This window comes from Camellia sinensis, chromosome 14 (assembly GCF_055761805.1).
Source record: "Camellia sinensis isolate YWXY chromosome 14, ASM5576180v1, whole genome shotgun sequence".
Classification (NCBI taxonomy): domain Eukaryota; kingdom Viridiplantae; phylum Streptophyta; class Magnoliopsida; order Ericales; family Theaceae; genus Camellia; species Camellia sinensis.
Window position 1 is genome coordinate 33,762,968 of NC_138974.1, and position 23,557 is coordinate 33,786,524.

Below are 23,557 nucleotides of genomic sequence, written 5' to 3' on the forward strand. Positions count from 1 at the left end.
TGAGTTCCACACACATTTATATCTCATTTTGTGTTTAGCCTCTATATTCTAGCACTCCTGTTAATGAAAAGGGTTTAATTGCTTCCAACGCTATGAAAAAGTTGGATAGAGGATCCGTGGGTCCATGAATATGCATGGGCTTATGAGAAAAGCACTTGAGCATAAGTGCTTCTTATATTAAACAATGATTTTAAATCAAAATTTAAACTGAAACCAACTGACCTTTTTTTCATAAGCCCGGTATAGCATTTTAAACTGAATATTTGAATTGATTTTGGCTTATAAATCTTCTTTTTTTTTTTTGAAAATTTCTGTTCCAGGTGTATATGCCCTTGATAACTTCTTCTTTTTCTTTTTTTTTTTTTTCTTTTTTCTTTTTTTTTTTCTTCAGGCAAATTTGAAGATCACAAGTATGATAAAATACATGGCTATGATTGTCGGACATAGAGACTCATAAAATGAGTAATTCATGTCATTTTAATAGATCACATTCACATTCTTAAACTACACCAGTCTAATCTTTTTATTAGACTATAAACAAGTCGAGTCCCTAATAAAATTTAAGAAATGAAAAATATTAGAGACTCAAAAAGTTTTATTAAATTTTTTATCAAATGTCTCGCATGAATGCAGGACCTACATAGGACTCACATGATGTGAATCCTCCACTCATATAAAACATTTAATAGAAATTTTTTAAAATTTCTAACATTTTTCTTAAGCAAATAAAACCAAAAAAGCATTGTAAAGCGATTGAATGAGATTGTAAATAGTCCATTACAAATCCACATCACAAACATTTATTTAGTCTATTACAAATTCCCATGTCCTCTTAAAATGCATGACGGAAGGGTGGGCAGGAGCACTGACCCGACGCGCTCACCGGAAAACAATTGTATTCGCAAACACACTTGGTAACATGCGCACTGGGATTAGGAGGCGATACTTGGATCAAGTGGTCCTTGTATAGGGCTTTGCAATCATTGTAGCAAGCAGTTGCATTTAGGGATGCAAAACTGTCGAAGCACACTTTGTCCTCTGCCCTAGCAGTGGTTACAACAAGCATAGCTGCCAAATAAAAATAAAATAAAATAAATTAATTAACAAACAAGAAATGGTATACACCAAAATTTCATACAAATACAAAATGATTTTTTATGGTTCTTGCATTTCATAAGAAAACATGCATTAAAAGTCACTATCATATATTTCTATATAAAATTTATATTTATATACCATTTTTTCATAACTGGGTATATGAGAGAGAGAGAGATAAACACATGAAGAAAACAAATTGAAATTTTAGTATCTTTATCGGTTTGGATCTAGATTTTTACAAACCTTTTTTATCATCTTTTTGATTTTTTTACTAATTTCTGGTCCAAAAAAAACTAAATAAAAAAGCCAGATGGACCCACACACAAAAAATAGTGGCACACAATTAGGTCTACGCAGTTTCAACAGTTAAATTATAAAAGTAAAAATAAGGAGAGTTAAAACAAATAAAAAAAATGAAATCCATGACATGAGAATATATAAATACAAATAATAGGAAGAAATCTTGACCTAACACCATAGCTTGAAAAATGAATAAAAAGTTTAAGGGGGTGGTATATGGCTTGGCCATCATGGGTTGTAGAGCATGAATTGTATTGATTTTTAAAGCTTTTCAAACTCTAGTCCATTTTTATAGAGAACTTTTGCAAGCATTTATTAAAATTAATGCGAGATCTTTTGCCAGCGTTTATTAAAAGTAATGCTTAATAAATTTAGGTAAAATCTATGTGCACAGAAATAAAAAATATAATAGAGTATAATTCTCTCACAGAGGGTGGGGTTCACATGTGATATCACAAAAGTGGGTTTCACATGTGAGTCCCACATATGTGGACCCCATCTCTTGTGAAAGGATAATATCTCTTTTTGAATTTAGTTTGTGTTCCTAATGGAAACACATATCTGTAAGCCTTATTTAGCAACTCAATATTTTAGTTTAAAAGTTAAAAATTTACTAAAAAAATAAAAAAATCAACAATTTATACAAAAAAAAATCAAAGATTTTTTTTCTTTCTACTTTTTATACATTTTTCATAAAAAATCAAATATTCATCCCAAACATATTAATTTTTTTAATCTCGTTTTTAGTCAAAAAATTAAAAAATTACTAAAATAGCTTGTTTTTAAATGAGGCCTTAAATGACCGTCAAACTTTCAACCCATTTACCTTGTTCTATACTAAGAAATTTAAATGGTTCGATGTTTATTTTGTTAAATTATCTAGAATACTCTCAAATACTCATTTAAATCTTAGGGAAGTGTTCGGATGTGTAAGGTACATACCATATGTACTTACGTAAATTTTTACAAATATACATAAATTACCTTACAAAATCACGTAAATTCTTACAAATATATATAAGTAAATTGTGATTTCTCAAATTTTTATGAGTTGACCCACGTATGTTTGTGAAAACTTAGACGATTTTATAAGATAACTTACATATATTTGTAAGAACTTATACAAATATATATGGTATCTACTTGCACATTTAAAAATTATCCTAAAAGATAAGCTCCAAAAGGGAAATCCTAGTACCATGGAAAATCTCTTTTAAATTTAGAAGATTTTTATGTTGATTGCACCCTTATTTTATAAAATGGTATATTCCAATTAGAACCCGGCTGCATACCCCCAGTGGGGGTCGCGCCCCCAGTGACGTGGCACGCCCCCACTGGCCGAAAACTTAAAAAAAAAAAAAAAAAAACAGTTTTTTTTTTGGGCCAATCCCCCAGTGACACCTCACTGGGGGTCGACCCCCAGTGGGGGTAGGAAGCATTTTTGTTCCAATTAATAGTTATACATGACAGTTTCAATTTTTATAGGGATGCTACGTGTGACAATCACGGACAGAGATCTGACATATTTGTTAACAATTTTTATGTGAGTAATCTTGGTTCATATATAACTTCTTCAAAAATGAAGTTATCTCTTCCTTGATGAAGTTATTTCAAAGTTGATTCAATTTTTCAATTTCTTTGGTGTTCACATTTGGGACTGTTGGAACAGTTTTGATTTTTTAGATGGACAAGTTTTTTTGGGGGTAATGCTCCGACGTGCAATGCAAATCGTATACAATCTTATCACAAAATTATGTAATTTTTTATAAATTTATATAAATTATTTTACAAAAATGTGTAAGTTAATATAAATTCGCATAAATTCACTTTTATGAATAGAAGCTTGTATCCATTTGTATTCATTTTACATATTTTTATAAGATCACTTATGTAAATTCGTGAAAACTTATCTAGTTTATCATAAAAGTATGTATTTATCCTAAAACTTGCGTAATAAATTCATAAAATGCTCTTCTTTTCAATTTACCATGAAGTCCCATCCTATTCATCTATTATTATATCTATAAGGAAAAGTAGGTTTTTAGAGAGAAATCTTCTAGGAGCTCCAAATCCTCATTCTAAAGTTATTGAATTTTCTTAATTTTAAACAATTAAAAAAATTATCATTGGCTAGCTTCTATTTACCTTTTATTTTACAATGTCACATCGGGAAAATAAGGAAAAAGTGAATTATTTCACTTACATAAAATAAATCTTATACTCTCATTTTTATAACTAATTTTTTTTTTTTAGTGAGAAGTCTTATGATCAATAATTTTTTTTTTAATTTTAAACAATTAAAAAGTTTCACATTGGTTAGCTTCCATTTAACTTTTATTTTACAATTTCACATAGATGTATTGATTTTAAAAATAATTTTGTATGAAGTTTTGAAACTCTCATCGTATCTCTCCTTAAAAGTATTCTTTTACAAAATATGTAAATATATTGATAATTTCAACATCACTCTTACTGTTCCTTAATACAAAAATTTTAATGACAATTTTAAATTTGAATTTAAAACTTATAAAATCATAAGATAGTATGGGGATATATTTTTTGAGTATCAACACGTGGCCAAGGTGACGCCGACGTGTCAGCCGAGGTGCCACGTGTCCTAGTCATGACGCTGAGGTTATCTCCGAAGAAATCGGAATTCGAGATAAGCGGATAAGGCACAAGAGTCCTAGAATGAGGATGGATTTTAGCATGGATAAGGATAACATTCTTAGGAAGTTTATCTCCATCTATAGAAGAGTCCTGGATAAGCACTAAGCTAAAGTTCATTGAAGCTACGCTTCTATTGGGACTAGGATTGAGTTAACTATAAAAGAAAGGCACCCCCGTTGGGTCTAAGGTAGACAATTTATATTCTGAACAGTGAGTTTAGCACCATTGATTATCTTTGAGAGATATACTGACTTGATCGTCGGAGTGCCCCTGGGTGAACGAACCACTGCCGGAATCTTCTCTTTCTGTTGCAGGTTAGACAGATGCCATCTATTCTGCCAGTGCTCTCCAGTTGAATACTGAGTGGGCAGTGTGATCAGAAAATCACTCACACAATTTGGCGCCGTCTGTGGGAAAGAAAGGAGAACAAATGGCCAGTGACAGACAGAAAGATAAGGTTGGGGGCAAAATCCCTGCTGGGAGTGGTAAACACGTTGACCCAAATGTGGAGGAAGATAGCCGCAACGAGGAGACTCAGAACCAGAATCAAGGCAAGAAAGACGTCGGCCAGGATGGTGACGTGCCAAAGAAACCAAATCGAAGCGGATACTACAACAAGGACGACCTCCAAGTATGGAAGGATAGATGCCTGCGAAGGGACGAAGAGGTGAAAGAGATGGCAAACAAGTTGGCAGACCTGCAATTGGTCGTCAATTTTATGATGCAAAATAACGTCATGCAGCCACCATACCCGCTGCAGGACACGCCGATTTTAGCGGGCAATGCCCAGAAGGGAGGGCAGAAACCAATCCCAATAGCCCCTCAGCACACCAGAAGCGTGAAACACTCTCATCAGCCTTCTAGGGAGGTCGAGCGAGGAGAGTCGAGGAGAGAAGAGTTACGAAGGACACATCGCACTAAAGAAGCAGACCCAAAGAACATCGGCAAGTTCAAAGGCAGGAGCTGTGTTTCGACACAACTCATGGAGAAAGGTCAAAGAGGGCTCACAACGAAGCTGAGAGCAGTGCACCTAAAAGATTGAAATCAGGAGATAGCCGAGCTCCTGGGTGGACAAAGGAGGATTTGAGAGATTACCTCAAGAGGAAGCAACAGAATGCCAATGCTGAGGTAACCTCCCCTGATAAGCCGAGAACACCCTTCTCAATGGAATTGGACAAATTTAAGGCGCCAAAGAGATTCAGTATGCCGAGGTTCCAAATATACGATGGTAAGTTAGACCCTAACTTCCATATTGGATTATACTTAAACTCAATGGCATTGTATAGTGGGAATGAGCCGTTGCTCTGCAAAGTGTTCCCCTCATCGTTCGGGGAGATTGCATCAGATTGGTTTCACAAACTACCGAAGGGAAGCGTGAAGACCAGGGAAGGCTTGGCCTAGATGTTTGTGGCCAGGTTCGTGACGAACAAGCTGCAACCATTGAGGGTGGATTCATTGATGGCTCTGAAGATCAGTAAGGATGAAGGCCTTAAGGCCTATGCAAAAATGTACTATGAGGTGTTCAACCGAATACCAGAGTGTAATCAAGAGGTGACAGTCGTATCTTTTAAGAACGGCCTAAAAGACGATTGTCCACTACGAAAATCTTTGGCAAAGACATTGTCAAAAAGCATGGAAGAGCTCATGGCTAGAATCGAGAAGTATGCCAAAGTTGAGGAAGACACATCGGGGACTAAGGAGACAAAGCAAGAAAAAGGAAATGGCTCGTCGAAGTGAGGCCGAGGTAACAATGGATCCAGCAAGCAAGAGATAGGACTAAGGGCTACTCAGACAGTTACAACTGTGTTTCGAATCCCAATTCACAAAGTCCGGGATAAGATTCGGAACCAACCCTATTTCAGAGCGCCAGCAAGGGCACCGGGAGAGTTTATGGGAAGAAACCTCGGCAGACATTGTGCTTACCATAATGAAGATGGGCACATGACTCAGGGTTATAGATCCCTGAAAACACACTTAGAAGACCTGGTGAGACAAGGCCATTTGAAAGACCTTGTTGATGAGGCCAAGACAAGAGAAGAACAAGCAAGATTGCCTCAGGCACCAGCAGCCCCGCCCCCCAGCACAACAACCTCAGGCAGGAGGACCTCGGGTAATTAATGTAATTCACTCGAAGGTCAACGAAAACGAGACTCAGGAGGAGACCCAAAAAGTAAAACACCTACAGCATGTCTACCAAGTTGGGGAGAAGAGACATCGGGCAGAAGAGTGCGAAGGACTAGTAGTGTCCTTTACTGAAGCCGACCTTGAGATGGTGCAGCATCCACATAACGATCCCTTGGTAGTATCCCTCCAGGTTGGGAAATGCCAAGTGAAGCGCATCTTAATCGACCAAGGCAGCTCTTGCGACATTATGTACGTCAGATGTTGCAAGGAGCTTGGCCTTCACCCAGACGAAATAGAGCAATCCAATAGTCCAATGGTTGGGTTCAATGGAACGCCGACATGGCCACTGGGAACGACGAGCTTGGAGGTGCAGGCTGGCACCAAGAAGATAAAGACAGAGTTCACCGTAATCGACACACCCTCCCCTTACAATATCATCTTGGGAAGGCCATGGTTGCATGCGATGGGGGTTGTTCCCTTAACATTGCATCAACTATTGTGGTTCCCAACAGAGCATGGGATTGAGGAGGTTAGAGGTGATCAACTGCAGGAAAAAAATTGCTCCATGACAACAATGAAATCCACCTGCAGCATAAGAGAACCAGAGAAGGCAGAGATCGAAGACGAAGACGTGGAGGTCTTAGAGGATGTCGGAAAGGAGCCAGCCGAGAAGAGTGAAGAAGCACTGAAGAAAATCCTCGTCCAGGAGGGAGATAAAGAACGCTTCTTTCTTCTCGGCTTGGGCTTAGCTGAAGAAGAGGAAAAAGAGTTGGAAGCCTTTTTGAGAACAAATATTGAGGTGTTTTCTTGGACGTCTTACAAAATGCCTGGCATTGACCCCGAGGTCACTTGCCATAAACTGAACGTTGATAGGTCGGCAAAACCCATAATCCAATGAGCGAGAAGACCGACATTGATACACGTCGATGCAGTGGAAGAGGAAGTAGACAGACTTCTGGAGGCCAGGGCCATTCGAGAGGTAAATTACCCGACATGGCTATCAAACACAGTGGTGGTGAAGAAAAAGAATGGTAAATAGAGGGTCTGCGTAGACTTTACCAGCCTGAACAAGGTCTGTCCTAAAGACAGTTTTCCTCTACCCAAGATTGACCAGCTGGTAGACGCCACTTCGGGGCATGGAAGGATGAGCTTCCTGGATGCATACAGGGGGTACCATCAGATAGCCATGTACCCCCCAAATGAAGAGAGGATTGCTTTTATCACTCCCAAAGGGCTGTACTGCTACAAAGTGATGCCTTTCGGGTTGAAAAACGTAGGAGCAACTTACCAAAGACTGGTAACCAAGATATTCAAACACCTGATTGGCGGAACGGTGGAAGTTTACATTGAAGACATGGTCGTGAAGACCAAGGAACCTAAAGGTCATCTGGCCGACCTGAAAGAAGTCTTTGACATCCTTAAAACATATTAGCTCCGACTCAATGTAGCGAAATGTGCATTTGGAGTGGGATCTGGCAAGTTTTTGGGATACCTGGTGACTAGAAGAGGCATTGAGGCCAGCCCGGATCAGATTAAGGCCATCCTGGAATTGAAGAGCCCGAGTCGGCAAAACAGGTACAAATGTTGACTGGAAGGGCCGCAGCCCTGAATAGGTTCATAAGCAGAAGCTCAGACAAATGCAAACCTTTCTTCAACTTAGTGAAGAAAGCCACAGATTTTTTATGGACAGAAGAATGCGAAGTCGCCCTGGCCGACTTGAAGAAGTATTTGACCACAGCTCTAGTTCTTTCAACTCCAGAACCTAGGGAGGAGTTGTTTTATACTTAGCAGTCTCAGAACACGCAGTAAGTGCAGTGGTAATCTGAGAAGAAAAAGGGCAGCAAAGGGCTGTTTACTATGTAAGTAAAACCCTGGCCGATGCAGAAACAAGGTATCTACCCTTAGAGAAATTGGCACTGGCTTCAGTAATGACTTCAAAGAAACTGAACCATTACTTCTAGGCCCATAAAATTGTGGTGCTAACTGAACACCCCTTGAAGTCCTTGCTGCAACAAGGAGACCTGACAGGAAGAATAGCCAGATGGGCAGTGGCCTTGGGACAGTATGACTTGGAGTACAGACCCAGAACAACAATCAAAGGTCGAGTTTTGGCCGACTTCGTAGCCGAGTTTACACCAGAATCCATCGTACATCGGGCTCCATTGAGCCGAGATGAACGATGTCTAGGCAAGCAGGGAGAAGCCCAGCTAAATGCAACAGAACAAAGGAAAAAGGAAAAACTTAGACCCTGCAGCATTTACACCGGCGACTTATTTCGACTGTTTGCCGATGAGAGCTTAAACTGACAAGGAGCAGGGGCAGAAGTAGTACTGGTATCTCCAGATGGAGAGATATTGGAACAGTTTATTCGATTGGGGTTCAAGGCCTCAAACAATGAGGCCGAGTATGAAGCATTGCTTGCAGGACTAAAGCTGGCAGTAGCAGCAGAAGCAGATGAAGTAATAGTCTTCTGTGACTCCTAACTCATAGTCAACCAGACAACGGGGGAGTTTGCAGCCCGAGATGAAAGGATGTCAGCCTACGCAAAGGAAGTCAACAGGTTGGTGGCCTTGTTTCAGAATTGCCGACTACATCAGGTTAGCTGAGATGATAACAGTCACGCTGATGCACTGGCCAATCTGACTAGTGCAATACAACCTGGAAAAGAAAGGACGATAATGGTTGAATACCTGTTGGGCCCGAGCATTGAACCACCGATCGCAGAGCACGAAGCAATGTGTGTGGACATGGGACCAAGCTGGATGGATGCAATTGTAGCATTCTTAAAGGAAGAGAAGCTACCAGATGACCACAAAGAGGCACACAAGATCAGATTGAAGTCAGCAAGATTCAGTTTGACAGCGGAAGGACATCTCTACAGAAGATCCTTCACTGGACCCCTTTTGAGGTGTGCACATCCTTCACAAGTTGAAGATTTTTTATATGAAATACATGAAGGAATTTGTGGAAGCCATGCTGGGGGCAGATCATTAGCTCATAGGGCCATCACCTAGGGATTCTGGTGGCCCTACATGCAAAAAGACGCAGAGGCCTATGTCAAGAAGTGTGAAAAATGCCAAAGGTTTGCACCTGTGATACACCAACCAGCAGCAGACCTGAACCCAGTATCCAGTCCTTGGCCGTTTGCCCAATAGGGCATGGATCTCGTTGGAAAACTGCCCCAAGTAACTAGACAAAGAAAGTACTTGCTGGTAGCAACAGATTACTTCACCAAATGGATAGAAGCTGAGCCCCTGGCCAAGATTCGAGATGTGGACGTGAAGAACTTCATACGGAGAAATATCATTACCAGATTTGGGATTCCAAGAGCAATAGTTGCCGACAATGGAACACAATTTGACAGCAAGCTAATTAAAAGCTTCTGTGCAAAATTCAAGATCAAGAATTATTTTTCAACCCCAAGCTTTTCTCAAAGCAATGGACAAGCAGAAGCATCCAACAAAGTTATCCTGGATGGGATAAAAAAGAGGCTGCAAGCAGCGAAAGGAAAATGGGTGGATGAACTGCCAAGTGTACTCTGGGCATATCGGACTACGCCGAGAAGATCAATAGGGGAATCCCCCTTTGCCATGGCTTATGGCACAGAAGCTGTCATTCCATTGGAGGTCGGCATCCTAGGGATCAGAACCCAGGGAGTAGAGAATGAGACTAATGATGTACTCTTAGCTCGAGATTTGGATCTTTTAGAAGAAAGAGGGGAGAAAGCTGTAATTCAGTTCGCAGCGTACCAGCAGCAGCTTGCCAGGGCTTATAATAAGAAGGTCAACCCAAGGGAATTTCAAGTCGGCGACCTGGTCTTAAGAAAAGTTGTCGGCAACAAAAAGGATCCCAGAGAGGGAAAGCTTGGCCCAAATTGGGAGGGACCCTACAGAATCACTTCGGTATTGGGCAATGGGGCATATCGGCTTGAAGATAATGAGGGCAAAGAGTTGCCAAGACCTTGGGATACTTGTAATCTGAAATTTTTCTATTATTAGATTTTCCTTGTTTTTTGCCGAAGTAATGAATAAAATTTTTGTAGAATTCTTCTACATTTATGACTGATAAGAGACTTGCCGATGTTTCTAAAATACATGCGTAATGAGAACCCAAGTGGAACTTAAGTTCACATTAGGGGGCAGAGAGTTAGAAAACGGTTCTAATACTTGTTGAAACTTGAGAAAAGTTTACAAGTTGAAGTTAAATCGAGATGATGTTTAACACTTGTTGAAACTTGAGAAAAGTTTACAAGTTGAAGTTAAACCGAGATGATGTGTAACACTTGTTGAAACTTGAGAAATTTTTACAAGTTGAAGTTAAACTGAGATGATGTTTAACACTTGTTAAAACTTGTGAAAAGTTTACAAGTTGAAGTTAAACCGAGGTGATGTTTAACAGTTGTTGAAACTTGAAAAAAGTTTACAAGTTGAAGTTAAACCGAGATGATATTTAACACTCGTTGAAACTTGAGAAAAGTTTACAAGTGGAAGTTAAACCAAGGTGATGTTTAACACTTGTTGAAACTTGAGAAAAGTTTACAAGTTGAAGTTAAACTAAGGTGAAACACTTGTTGAAATGTTATGAAAAAATTTTACAAGCTGAAACCAAGGTTATTGTCACGACCCAAACCCGGCCCTATGGGTTTAGCACCGTAACTGGCCAGTAATCCGAGATTACCGAAGGCCTGCTTAACAGTAGTACAGTAAAACAGAGTACAGGGCCTGGCGGAAGCCAATACAGTAATTAAACAATGCCCAACGAGCTGTGACAGTCTGTATGCAAAAAGACTTTCCATACATATATACATAATCAGTACAGAGCAGTATGCACAATATATACAAACATTCAGACTAGGGACTCCATCTGTTACATGACAGTGCAGTAAACATTCAGTCTATACAATCCATTCGGTTGTTACAAAATAGTAAGACAGTACAGAAGGGGGAATCCTAAAACACCCCTAAGCCTTAGATTGATAGGCTCGGAACCTCGCAGTGAGGAACAGTAGTTGGCTTGACAAAACTGGAGTAACCCTGACGCTCCTAGCCGCGGTCTGGTGCCTGAACACCTACATATATATATGAGCAGTGACCTAAAGCCCAGTGAATAACATAATGCGTAAAGGGGTTAAGAATGAATGTCCTTACAGTATGAAAACAGTTCATTTAAACAGTATTTCAGTTGTTCAGTCAGTACAGTCATATGTGGTACACCCATTAGCATAACAGTACGGTAAACAGTAGGTCTTAAAAGACCGAGCAGTAAATGATGGCCATCAGTCAGTAACAGTAGTGGTTCCAACAAGGGAACCGACAGAGATCTCTGTAATAGTAATAGTAAACAGTAGGTGCTAAGGATGCCACAATACAGTTCAGAATATAGGACATACATTCATTTAATTAACAGTAATCAGTTCAGAAAACAGTACAGTTTAGTTGTTCAGAAGATAATCATTTGTGAATATATCTTTGCACAATCGTTACTCACAGAGTTTGGGCTACAGTATGCTAGAGTGTGCCTCCCCAGTCGCCAACCCTACACAGTTAATAGATTGAACACACTAAGCTACACAGCTGGGAAAGATAATAACTTAATCCCTAATACCTCGGTGTGTTCTACATCTATGCCCTCAAAGATGTCTTAAACTAGGCCTAAGAATGCCTAGAATGGGATGAGGATGCAAAGATGTACTTTTAAAAGCATCTTCAGATTTTTCAGAAAACAGGGGTCACGCTCGAGCGTAGGTCACTCCGCTCGAGCGTTCTGCAAAAACAGTCAAAAGTGCTGGATGGGTGGAATCTCCGCTCGACGCCCGCTCGAGCTTAAGACACATGATTCCGCTCGAGCGCCCAATCCTCCGCTCGAGCGGACTTTAAAACAGTGCAGAGATACTGGATGCTCGGATTCCACGCTCGAGCGGCACTTCCCCCGCTCGAGCGGAAGTGCAAAATCTGGAAATTCCAAATTGCACCTCCAAGCCAAAAACCAAGTTCAAAAGCATCAAAATCGATCCTCTTGGGCCCATTTTCTGGAAAACCCTTACAAACACATGGAATAACATGATTCAAAACTCAATTTGAGAAATCAAAGCCCAAGGGTGTTTAATTCAAACCCAGTTTCAAACCAATTTTCAAGAACAATCCTCAAACATGACATGCATGATCTTAAATCATTTTCAAAGCTTTAATGCTGTTTCAAAAGAGCTCAAACCTTCAAAAACAAGATGAACTCATGGAGTATGACCAAAAGATGGACATGCAAATGAGGAATTATGGACTTACAACCTCAAAATTCAAGAATGGCAACATGCATGCAACAATCAAGCTACAATTCAACATCTAAACCATGTTTTGGCTCTAAAACTCCATCAATATGACATGAACCATGCAAGAATCAACTTTAAGACACAATTAAGAGGTTGAAACCCTTACCTAAGTCTTGAATGCAGGATGCACAAGCTCAACTATGCAAATCTCCTACAAATTCTTCAAGTTCTAAGCAAATTGTGAAGAACTCAAGCTTTCTCTCCCTCTCTCCCTCTCAAGTCGGCAAGAGCAAGAAAATGGCTGAACGAAATGTTGCCTAAGTGTAAAATGGGGCTCAAGTATATTTTATTGAGTGGGCCACTAAAGGTTAGTTTGGTAATTAAGTTCAAGACTAGCAATTAATCAATATTTAATCCAATTTAATCATACCTAATCAGTTTTCAGATAAATACACCATAAAATCACATTAATTATGAGGGTCATAAAACATTAATCAATTCCCGGTTCGGCCGCCGATAAGGCCTTCAACTAGCAGTTTAAACATAATACGTAAACAGATCAAATAAACAATCAAACAGATAGAATACAAATTAACATACATACTCAGTCAATTTAGTTCCAGTTTTTCAGTTAGTCAGTTCGGTACTTTAATCAGTTCAGTTATCAGTCATAATCAGTTCAGTTATCAGCCATAATCAGTTCAGTTTAACGGTAATTAGTGTTTATCAGTAAGCCGTGGTGAGGGTTATTACAGTCTCCCCTCTTTATAAAGAGTTTAGTCCTCTAAACTCAGGTTACCTTCATTCTGGAAGAAAACAGGATTCAGTGGGAATAGTTCAGGATATCTTTTGGCCATGTCCTCTTCCTTTTCCCAAGTGGCATACATACCACCATGGTTCTGCCAGTCAACTTTTACCAACGGGATTTCTTTGTTTCTTAGTTTCTTGATCCGTCTGTTTACAATCTGTATAGGCCGTTCCTCGTAAGTGTAGTCATCGCTCAGCACTACACGGGTAGGCTCTATTACATGGAAAGGATCCCGGAGGTAGTCTCTCAACATAGAAATGTGGAAGACGTTATGCATATGCTCCATTTCAGGAGGAAGCGCAACTTGATACGCCACCGGATTGATTTTCTCAATAATCTCATATGGTCCGACGTATCTCGGTGCTAACTTGCCTTTGACTCCAAAACGAGTCTGGCCTTTCATCGGTGTCACTTTCACAAATACGTGATCACCCACTTCATACTCTCTGTCTCGTCTTCTGACATCAGCATAACTCTTCTGTCTGCTCTGTGCAGTTTTCAATCTCTGTTGTATCAGTTTCACTTTCTCGGTTGTTTCATATACGATCTCAGGCCCAAGCAAAGGCCCATCTCCAACTTCTGCCCAGCAAATCGGAGATCTACATTTTCTGCCATACAATGCCTCGAAAGGTGCCATACTAATACTCGAATGGTAGCTATTATTGTAGGCGAATTCAGCCAATGGTAAATGGCTTTCCCAGTTTCCCTGAAAATCAAGGACACACATCCTCAATAAGTCCTCCAAAGTCTGGATGGTCCTCTCTGATTGGCCATCTGTCTGAGGATGATAGGCACTACTCAGTCTCAGTTCAGTACCCAATGCAGTCTGTAGGCTTTGCCAAAATCTCGATGTAAACTTCGAATCCCTGTCAGAAACAATGGACACAGGTACCCCATGCAGTCTAACAATTTCGTCAATGTAGAGTATAGCCAATTTGTCCGCATTATAAATTGTCTTAACAGGTAAGAAGTGAGCAGATTTAGTCAGTCTATCAACAATAACCCAAATCGAGTCCATACCTTTACTGGAGCGAGGCAATCCCACTATAAAATCCATGGTGATATGTTCCCATTTCCACTCCGGTATCGGTAAAGGTTGCAATAAGCCTGCGGGTCGTTGATGTTCGGCTTTGACTTGTTGGCAATGAAGACATTTCGATACAAAATCAGCAATTTCTTTCTTCATTCCCGGCCACCAAAAGTTCAGTTTCAGGTCTTGGTACATTTTCGTATTCCCCGGATGGATAGAAAATCTTGAGTTGTGGCCCTCTTGCAGAACTCTTATTTTCAGTCCAGTTTCATTTGGTACGCACAGTCTGTCTTGAAATTTCAGTACATTATTCTCAAATTTGAATCCCGGTCTCGGTTTAGATTCTCTTTCTTCGATGATCTTCTTCAAGAAGTCATCCAGTCGCTGTTTCTCTTTAATCTCTTCAATCAGTACCGGTTGAGCAGAAATAGCAGCTAAGGTTCCACCTTGTTCTCGTAAGACAATTTCAATTTCAGATTTTTCAAGGTTACAAAGCAACTCTTTCTGTCCGGTAAGTAAACATGCTAAGTTTCCAATCGATTTCCGGCTCAGTGCATCGGCAACGGTGTTGGCTTTTCCCGGGTGGTACAAGATCTGTAGGTCATAGTCTTTAATCAGTTCTAGCCATCTCCGCTATCTCATGTTCAGTTCTTTCTGTGTGAAGAAATATTTTAAACTCTTGTGGTCGGTATATACTTCACATGTCACCCCGTACAGATAGTGACGCCAGATTTTCAGTGCAAATACTACTGCAGCAAGTTCCAGATCATGGGTCGGGTAGTTCTTTTCATGCGGTCTCAGTTGTCGGGAAGCATAGGCAATTACTCTCCCATTCTGCATTAAAACACATCCCAAACCCTTATGAGAAGCATCACTAAATACAGTATACCCATCCGTACCTGAAGGTAAGGTAAGAACCGGGGCAGTCACAAGTCGAGTTTTCAACTCCTGGAAGGCAGATTCCCTCTGGTCAGTCCAGTCAAATGATGTCCCCTTCTGAGTCAGTTGAGTCAATGGTAAAGCAATTTTGGAGAAATCTTTGACAAATCTTCTGTAATATCCAGCCAAACCCAAAAAGCTTCGGACTTCAGTCACGTTGGTTGGTCTAGGCCAGTTCACTACAGCTTCGATTTTCTGCGGATCAACAGAAATTCCATCTTTGCTAACAACATGCCCCAAAAACATAACATGGTCAAGCCAAAATTCACATTTAGACAGTTTAGCATACAGTTTTTGTTCTCTTAAGGTTTGTAGGGCAAGTCTCAGATGATGTTCATGTTCTTCTATACTCTTGGAGTAAATCAATATGTCATCAATAAATACAACAATAAAATTGTCAAGGTATGGTTTAAAGATTCTGTTCATGAGGTCCATAAATGCAGCTGGTGCGTTCGTGACTCCGAAAGGCATAACTAAAAATTCGTAATGTCCATACCTCGTTCTAAAAGCAGTTTTATCAATGTCATCTGATTTAACTTTCAACTGATGGTATCCGGATCTGAGATCAATCTTCGAAAATACTTTAGCACCCTGTAACTGATCAAACAGGTCATCAATACGCGATAATGGGTATTTATTCTTTACAGTTACCTTATTCAGTTCACGATAGTCAATGCACAGTCTCAATGAGCCGTCTTTCTTCTTTACAAACAAAACAGGTGCGCCCCATGGTGAGGTACTAGGTCTGATGAACTTTTTGTCTAAGAGTTCTTGCAATTGCACCTTCAGTTCTTTCAGTTCAGTTGGAGCCATTCGGTAAGGAGCTTTAGATACTGGCTGTGTTCCGGGAACCACATCAACGGTAAATTCAATCTCCCTGTCAGTCAAATTTCCTGGAAGATTATCTGGAAAAACATCTGGGAATTCTCTGACTATAGGAATACAGTTCACATTAGCATTATCATCAGTAGACACAGTCAATACAGAACACAGATATCCCTTACAGCCCTTTCTAATCAATTTCACAGCTTTCACAGATGAAATCAGATACGGGGGAGGTACTGCTCCAACCCCATTAAACACAAATTCAGGTAGACTAGGTGGACGGAAAACTACTTGTTTCGTTACACAGTCTATGGTGGCATGATATTTCGTTAACCAGTCCATCCCCAATATAACATCAAAATGGTCAATGTTCAATGGCAGTAAATCGATAAACAGATGTGCATCTCCAACAATGATTTCACAAGCAGGGTACATGTATGCACAGGTCATAGATCCCCCAACGGGTGATGATACAGCTAACAGATAATTCATAGGTTCTAACGGTCTATTCAATTTATGCAAAAAAGCATGCGACACATAAGAATGCGTAGACCCCGAATCAATCAGTACATATGCATTCTGAGTATAAATAGAGAGAATACCTGACACAACGGTCTCGGTATTCTGGACGTCTCCCGGTACTAGGGCAAACACTCGGCCCTGCCTCATAGGCTCTTTCCCGGTAGCTTTGGGGTTCGGTTTCGGTGTAACAGTTGATGCCGCTACGCTTGGTGTAGCTTTACTACTAGTTTGTGGAGCAGAGGGACAGTCTTTAACCATGCGGCCCACCTTGCCACACCTATAATAGGCTCTTGATATCTTGTAACAGACTCCCTTGTGATTTTTACCATATTCAAAACAGGGCAGTATTGTACGGTTTCCTTGACTAGACATAGTCGTTGACCCCGTATTCTATTTGTTGTTCAATGGACTATCCTTGCCTTTCTTAAACTTAAAATTCTGCCTTTTACCCCGCCATTCAGACAACGGCGTTTCAGTTTTCAGTGCTTCAATGTTTGATTCAGCCATCAAGGCTCTGTCAAGAACATTTACATAATTCGGTAGTTTCAGAACATTTATTCGGTCAAGAATTGTAACATTAAGGCCGCCTTCAAATTTTCTGGCCTTCTTATACTAAGTATCCACCATATGCGGTGCATATCTAGCAAGCTCGGTGAATTTCGTCTCATATTCAGCTACAGACATTGCTCCTTGTCTTAGCTGTTTAAACTCAGTTACTTTTCTGTCCCTAACACACTGAGGGAAGTACTTTTCAAAGAAGGCTCCCTTGAATTGAGCCCAAGTCAGAACGGTATTTTCATCACGGATGAGCATCCACCACCTTATAGCTTCTTCTTGCAATGTAAAGGTGGCTAACAGTACTTTGTGTGCTTCAGAGCACGGGAAAACTTCAAACAATTTTTCAGTCTCCAGAACCCATGCTTCAGCTTTCAACGGTTCTAAGCCTCCCTGAAAGGACGGCGGTTTCATTTTGCTGAACTTATGGGTCAGTGCAATTATGTCCCCATCATTAGCATTCACATTTTGTACATTCTCATTCACATTTTGTTCCGGTACAGCCGGAGGAGGTAGGGGCTGTTGATTCAGTTGTTGGTCCAGTCTTGCAGTTATCAGTTCCATCATTTGTTCCAGTCTGGCCATTCTGGCCTCAGAGGATGAGGATTCCGTTTCATTTGCAGTGTTTGCGTTATCCATTTCACTATAAGCAGTTATAACAGTTTTAAACATAAGCAGTCATTTGTTTAATAGTTTAACACGTTAGCATATATTCAGTCATAACATAACCACACACTTATCATGCTCATGAGATGCCCTAATTACCTTACTAGGACACCCTATAGCTCATTTGGACACGTGTGTGCGGTATAACTCGTGGTAAGTATCGCTCTGATACCACTCTGTCATGACCCAAACCCGGCCCTATGGGTTTAGCACCGTAACCGGCCAGTAATCCGAGATTACCGAAGGCCTGCTTAACAGTAGTACAGTAAAACAGAGTACAGGGCCTGGCGGAAGCCAATACAGTAATTAAACAATGCCCAATGAGCTGTGACAGTCTGTATGCAAAAAGACTTTCCATACATATATACATAATCAGTACAGAGCAGTATGCACAATATATACAAACATTCAGACTAGGGACTCCATCCCTTACATGACAGTGCAGTAAACATTCAGTCTATACAATCCATTCGGTTGTTACAAAATAGTAAGACAGCACAGAAGGGAGAATCCTAAAACACCCCTAAGCCTTAGCATGATAGGCTCGGAACCTCACAGTGAGGCACAGTAGTTGGCTTGACAAAACTGGAGTAACCCTGACGCTCCTAGCCGCGGTCTGGTGCCTGAACACCTACATATATATATGAGCAGTGAGATAAAGCCCAGTGAATAACATAATGCGTAAAGGGGTTAAGAATGAATGTCCTTACAGTATGAAAACAGTTCATTTAAACAGTATTTCATTTGTTTAGTCAGTACAGTCATATGTGGTACACCCATTAGCATAACAGTACGGTAAACAGTAGGTCTTAAAAGACCGAGCAGTAAATGATGGCCATCAGTCAGTAACAGTAGTGGTTCCAACAAGGGAACCGTCAGAGATCTCTGTAATAGTAATAGTAAACAGTAGGTGCTAAGGATGCCACAATACAGTTCAGAATATAGGACATACATTCATTCAATTAACAGTAATTAGTTCATAAAACAGTACAGTTCAGTTGTTCAGAAGATAATCATTTGTGAACATATCTTTGCACAATCGTTACTCACAGAGTTTGGGCTACAGTATGCTAGAGTGTGCCTCCCCAGTCGCCAACCCTACACAGTTAACAGATTGAACACACTAAGTTACACAGCTGGGAAAGATAATAACTTAATCCCTAATGCCTCGGTGTGTTCTACATCTATGCCATCAAAGATGTCTTAAACTAGGCCTAAGAATGCCTAGAATGGGATGAGGATGCAAAGATGTACTTTTAAAAGCATCTTCAGATTTTTCAGAAAACAGGGGTCACGCTCGAGCGTAGGTCACTCCGCTCGAGCAGACATGCAGACAAAGGTACCCGCTCGAGCGTATAATTACCCGCTCGAGCGTTCTGCAAAAACAGTCAAAAGTGCTGGATGGGTGGAATCTCTGCTCAACGGACGCTCGACGCCCGCTCGAGCTTGAGACACATGATTCCGCTCGAGTGCCCAATCCTCCGCTCGATCGGACTGTAAAACAGTGCAGAGATACTGGATGCTCGGATTCCACGCTCGAGCAGCACTTCCCCCGCTCGAGCGGAAGTGCAAAATCTGGAAATTCCATATTGCACCTCCAAGCCAAAAACCAAGTTCAAAAGCATCAAAATCGATCCTCTTGGGCCTATTTTCTGGAAAACCCTTATAAACATATGGAATAACATGATTCAAAACTCAATTTGAGAAATCAAAGCCCAAGGGTGTTTAATTCAAACCCAGTTTCAAATCAATTTTCAAGAACAATCCTCAAACATGACATGCATGATCTTAAATCATTTTCAAAGCTTTAATGCTGTTTCAAAAGAGCTCAAACCTTCAAAAACAAGATGAACTCATGGAGTATGACTAAAAGATGGACATGCAAATGAGGAATTATGGACTTACAACCTCAAAATTCCAGAATGGCAACATGCATGCAACAATCAAGCTACAATTCAACATCTAAACCATGTTTTGGCTCTAAACTCCATCAATATAACATGAACCATGCAAGAATCAACTTTAAGACACAATTAAGAGGTTGAAACCCTTACCTAAGTCTTGAATGCAGGATGCACAAGCTCAACTATGCAAATCTCCTACAAATTCTTCAAGTTCTAAGCAAATTGTGAAGAACTCAAGCTTTCTCTCCCTCTCTCCCTCTCAAGTCAGCAAGAGCAAGAAAATGGCTGAACGAAATGTTGCCTAAGTGTAAAATGAGGCTCAAGTATATTGTATTGAGTGGGCCACTAAAGGTTAGTTTGGTAATTAAGTTCTAGCAATTAATCAATATTTAATCCAATTTAATCATACCTAATCAGTTTTCAGATAAATACACCATAAAATCACATTAATTATGAGGGTCATAAAACATTAATCAATTCCCGGTTCGGCCGCCGATAAGGCCTTCAATTAGCAGTTTAAACATAATACGTGAACAGATCAAATAAACAATCAAACAGATAGAATACAAATTAACATACATACTCAGTCAATTTAGTTCCAGTTTTTCAGTCAGTCAGTTCAGTACTTTAATCAGTTCAGTTATCAGTCATAATCAGTTCAGTTATCAGTCATAATCAGTTCAGTTTAACGGTAATCAGTGTTTATCGGTAAGCAGTGGTGAGGGTTATTATAGTTATGCTAAGAAAGGTACTTGGGTACTTGCCAAGGTAAATCATCAGTTTGTATAACCGGGGTGTTCCACCCCGGGAAGATTGCACAAAGATTGAAATGTATATTAAAGATATGCAAAATATTCTTAGTATGGAATAACACAAGAGCAATACAGAGAAGACAAAGATACAAGCATTCAGAAAAGAGAGTTATATTTATGAGAAGGCACATTGGCCATATGAAGAGTTTACATTGTCCCAAAAACAAAGAAGTACAAAGGGCAAAAAACAAACGAAAAAGACGCCAAAATTAAGATTCTTCAACATCATTAGCAGGCTGGGTCTGGATCTCGGAAGACTGCTGGGAGGACATCTCCTCCACCTTCTCGGCCGCAAGCTCAACATCAATTTCTTGAAGGGATTGATCAAGGCTCTTGTCAGTGAGAGGCACGTCCAGTGATGCCTGCTCAGGGGTAGCTTCCTTGGGAACCTTATCACCCTCTTCATCTTAAGTCAAGTCCAGGACTTGCTCGTTCAGAGAAGGGGACTTGGTCCCAGCAACCTCCTTTGATTTCCTCACCAAGGTCTCCTCCTTGGACTCAGATTCACCGTCGGATTGAGTTGGAGTTGGAGGGAATGGAAGATGAATGACGTCGGCGTTCCTGAGGGGCGAGTCCTCGAGGACTTCAAGCTTTTTTAGAAGAGGCATCCAACCAAGGGTGAAACCCTTGTTGCATGCCTGCTTCACCTGCTTTTCATAGTCAGCCGTGACATCGGCCACCCCCTCATTGTGGCCCTTCTCATCGGCTGCCTGGAGCTCGGCGTCCTTCGTGGCCAAGGCTTCTTACAGTTCTTTTTGGGCCTGGGCCGTCTTTTCCTCGGCCTCCCTCTTTTCGACCTCAAGGACCTTCTTGATAGCCTCAGCGGATTCTGCATTTTCTTCAACGTAGTTTTGAGCTTTGATGGCAGCCCCGGCTTGGTCTTCCAACTTCTTCATTTTTGATTGTAAGCTTTTATTGGCCTTTTATAGACTGGAAACTTCTCTCTTCTTATCGGCCAGTTCTTTCCAGTTCTCAAAGAATTGTATTAAGAAGGAATGAGCATGGTGGATGGCCTGAAAGTGAACAAAACAAAAGTTATTAGAAAATTTTCCAAGTACAAGAAAGAAAGAAAAAATGACCAAATAAAGGCACTTACTTGGATAGAGCACTGGAGCATCAGAGCATAGTTTTCATATTCACTCAACTCGGCGTCTCGGTCGAGATCGCTGGGAAGAAGCAGAGCAGTACTTAGGGCAACGCCGACATTAATATCATCAGCGCTGTCGCTAGCCCTAACTGGCTTATCCTCCAGTGTGATTTGGGGAGCCCAGGGGGAATCCTGCTTTCGAGACCCTGATGTGGTTGTAGCGGATGACCTCGGCTTCTTTGATTTTGGGGATTCAGATGGTTGGGCCTCAGCCGGCCTTTTCTCAGTAGCAGATGTAGTTCTTTCACTCGAAGCTAATTTTGAGATAGACAAAGTATCTTCAATGTCAATTTGAGTCACCTTTGCCTTTGGTTGAGCCTTCTTGATCCTTTTTGTCTTCGGCTTTGGCTGGGTTGGTGCTGATTGAGCATCAACTGAATCAGGAATGTTGGCCAAAAGATCCTTAGCGACTGCTTTTTGACGGCCCATTTCAGCAGCAAAAACCGTTCGTCGCCGACGTTGGCATTGAGATGGCGGGATCAGATATGGAGCTGAGGTTGACGGCTGCTCAGCTGGATCAGAGGTGGATCCTTAATCTGGCCGAGATGAGGAGGCAGCCTGAGGAGTTGTGGCAGAGGGCGGAGAAAGACTCTTCTTCTTCTTCTTCTTGGGGACGTCGAGAAGAGCTGACTTGCAGGTAGGAATGAAATTGAGTAGAAGAGGGGCCTTCCGTTTGTGAACTGGCAGATCCAGTTACTTCTTCAAATCTCTACTAGGAAAGAAAGACTGGCGGAAACCCTTTGGTGGCTAAGGAAGAGCTGCAAGAAAAGCAGACATTAGAAGCAAATAAAGTATTGAAGACTTTAAAACAAACAAGTTAATATGGACACAGGGCTCTTACCATTGCCCTCTACAAAAACTGTTCGTGGAAGAGGGTAAAGATGGAGGTCCTCATCTGGAACTAACTCCCAGTTCCCCGAGGTAATGAAGTAATCGTCTCCAGCTCCCTTGTTGGAGTCTGGGAGGTCGGCTACGATTTTGTATTCTGTGGATCTCGGCTTAAGGTAGTAAACGTAGCCCATGTCTTTTTTGAGGCCACACATGGTGTAACAATACTGGATATCGGCTAGGGTAACCCTAACGTTTTCTTGTTTAGCTAAGGCTATGATGCCATTAATGACTCGATAGGAGTTGATGGCAAGCTGCATTGGGTTCAACTTATAATAATGGATGATCTCACTAAAAAGGATGTTGAGTAGGAGCCGAAGTCCGCACTCGATGAAAACTACAACAGGAAGAGGCATGGAATCGGCTGTGGGCATGATAGAGTCTTCCTCTCCTGCCCACCTCAGATGGACGTCGGCAGGGATGTCAAACTCACGCCTAAAGTGATCTAACTTGGTGGGGGTGTCTACCTTATGTTTCCACATACCCATGATATCGGCCTAACTATGAGGAACTGGGTTTCAGAATGAAGGTGTTTTAAAAGGGTTATTAGGACCTCGGCAAAAACCTAAAAATTTGTGGGGTAAGAAATCGTGGGGATCATTTTTAGTTTTTTCTAAGAATTTGTGGATTCTACAAACAAATCCCAAACCTAGATCTATGGAAACGAAGATTGAAGGCGCGAATCTGGAAAATAGAAAAGCAAGAATGCGCTTCAAAATCAAGAACAAAGATGGACTATAAAGAACATTGTAAGTACAAAGGGTATAAGGTCAAGAACAGTGGCAAAAGTGCAGAAAAGTTGTGAGCAGTATGTGTATTCAATACATGGGCAAGAGCAAAATCATGAAATAAACACATTCAGATACGTGATTCGTAAATCAAATACTTGAGTAAGACGGCAATGGCAAATAATGAAGTAAAACTTCTTGAAAAGCAACAAGAAACTGAAACCAGGAGGAACGACGACTTACCAGAAAAAAAGAAGCCGATGTTAAGTTCGCCGA